A 2,842-nucleotide genomic window follows, 5' to 3' on the forward strand; every position below is an offset into this window, starting at 1 on the left:
CTTCTCTAGAGGGAATACGGTAATGCCCAGTTACCGTAGGGAGACAGCGGGGTAGTCTCCAATATGGCGTCTTCCTAAGGAATGGTCTAGGCTAAGTTTGTTCAGATTTTTTCTTTTTTTTTTTTTTTTTAAATTTAGCACTGTATTCGCTGTTGACCTCAAATTTAGCAACCTCAATAAATATCTGTTACCTCACACTGTTCCTGTAGGTCAGGAATTTGGCCATTGCTTGCTACGTGGTTCTATCTTGGGGTCTTGCCTGAGGCTGCAGTCAAGATTTCAGGAGGTTTGCAGGGATTTCGGGGCTTGACAGGGGGCTGTAGTCACCCATCTGCAAGCTTGAATGAGGCCGGAGGAGCCAATTCAAAGATAGCGCAGTCACATGGTTGTTGGCACGTGGCCTCAGCTCACCATGGGACTCTCCATAGGGCTACTTGAGCATCCTCACAACATGGCAGCTGCCATCCCCCAGCGTGAGTGATCTGCAAGAGAGAATGAAGAAAGTCCTTGATGCCTTTTGTAACCTAGTCATGGCCATCATAGTCTATTCACTAGAAGCCAGTTGCCAAGTCCAGTCCAGACTCAAGGGGAGAGGAATTCAGCTGCACTTCTTGAAGCGTGCTAACCAATTTGCGGATGTAGTTTAAAACCACCACAATAATAACAAATTCTTAAGCTAAAGAACTAAAGCTCTAACCACAAGGTTTCAGTCTTCAGCCCAAGGGAGGGGCACGAGTTGAATTAGGATTCCTGAGGCTACAGCTCTTGGGTGCCCGGGTGGCCACCATGGCCTCTGCTTGGGGGCCTGAATGAGAAGGCGCCTCTCGGGGGTCCTGCAGGGGCGTCTCTGTAAAAACCCTGGGCTGGCGGGAGTCCCTGTGTTTGTGGCTTGGAATGTAACCTGACCCCACCCCCCCACACACACCAGGGCACTCCCTGGGCGACTGCAGAGATGAAGGCACGGAACTGATGGGGAATGGCTGGCCACAGTGGCTCCCGGCGTCCCCTCCTTTCCAGCCTCCGAGGAGACCATGACGGGGCAGGGGCACCCCATAGAGCTTGAGGCATGTGGGAAAGGACATTTTGAGGTCACCTAGGACTTGAGAGAGAAAAAGAGAGCCAGAAATTACAATAGAGAGGCTGGGCCTGAGGGTCAAGTCATCAAGAGGCTGTGCTAGAGGCGGGCAGAGATGAAACCCGGCTCATCTCTCTGGGGCCGGGGTTCGAGCTCATCAGTGAGCACTGTAGGGGGAGCCCAGGCCCTGAAGCCAGCACGTCCACGTTTTGCTGAAGGGGGAAGGTGGGAGAAGGCACTTTAAAGGACCTTAAACAAGATGGTAGGAGGTTCTACGCTGCATTCTTTTCTGGGCCCCTGCAATTCTACCTCCGGGGACCTGAGGTTGTCTGAAAAGCACTTTACAGTCGCCTCCCACGAGAGGCTCCTGGGAGCCCTTCCAGGTGCACAGCAGGATGATGATTATTCCCATTTTCCAGACGAGGAAACTGAGGCACCAGGAAGCCACATAATTTAGCTCAAAGATCACCTCCGCAAGGAAGCCTGTCCTGACCACCCTCTATTAGGAGAGGTTCCCCCAGGCTCTCCTGTGACCTGGACCTTTGTCAAATTCACTGCAGAGGAAATTAACTACTGGGGCTGCGTTATGTCAGTGCTACGATATGGTCCTCGTGGTTCTGGGCCCTGCTGTTCCCCCAGCACCCAGCTCAAGGGGGCTGATTAAGAATCAAGTCAACAGGTGAATGAATGACTAACTGGCACATTGGAGCAGAGTTAGGTGTCAGGTTTCTGTGCCGGAAAGTAGAAACAAGAGCTGGGAAGCTGGGCCAGCTTGGGTTTGAGTCCTGACTCTGCTATTTTTTAACTGTTTGGCCCAGACCAAATTGCTTCTCTGAGCTCTGGTTTCCTCATCTATAAAGTGGGATCCTGAACCAGCCTCTGGGGACCTTGTGAGGATGAACAAGAGCAAGCTAGGATGCTCTCAAAGTTCTGCTTCCCACACCCGGTCAGGGGAGCCTCCCCTCTCCCCATCCCAAGATTCCTGCGCGCTGCTCTTTCCAGACCTTCACCCAAACACCTGGGCACGCAAGTAAAGGCAGAAAGCTGCCGGGTGAACAGGTGTGTTTGAGTAAAGCAGGCCTGGGCTCCTCAGCAGGCATCAGCATGCCTCACAGCTGCCACTGAGGCCTGACGCACCCAGGAAGGGCTTGCGGCCAGGCCTGTGTGTCTCAGAGCATGCATGCCCATCTTCATCTTGGATGGGTTCTCCAGGCTGAGCCCAGCTGATCCGCTCTCCAAGCAAACATGGATATCAGACTGCACTCTTCTGGACTTTGGGGCCCTGGCCTCTCTGACTGGTACCCAGGATGTCTGCTGTATTGATGGAGGCTGGGAAGTTTCCATCAGAGCCCGTGACAGATTTTTCAATAGTCAGCAACAATTGTAACTAAAGGCGTGTTGCCTCGAACATCCGTCTCTCGGGACTAGCCCTCAAGTCTGGGGAACACCACTCCTCCCGTACCCCTGGATCTGCTCAGCATACCCTTCTCCCTCCACGAGGCTGGTGAGCAGCAGTCTCTCCTGGTCCCCCCAACTCTCGGCTCTCCTTGTTGTAGGCAGCAGCGTCTCTGGGCCTGTTTCCCCATCTCAAGCTGACATTCTCTGGTCCAATGAAACATCCTCTTCTAGGCCACTTGAGGGCTTTTGTTTCTGGGCAGTGCCCTACAGGGTCCCTGAGAACCCAAGACAATAACAAAGCTAAAGTTTATTTTGATACAACCACAAGCACTAAAGAGTGTACTGTACACCCACAACGCCCGCAACAAC

This window comes from Equus caballus, chromosome 1 (genome assembly GCF_041296265.1).
Source record: "Equus caballus isolate H_3958 breed thoroughbred chromosome 1, TB-T2T, whole genome shotgun sequence".
NCBI lineage: Eukaryota > Metazoa > Chordata > Mammalia > Perissodactyla > Equidae > Equus > Equus caballus.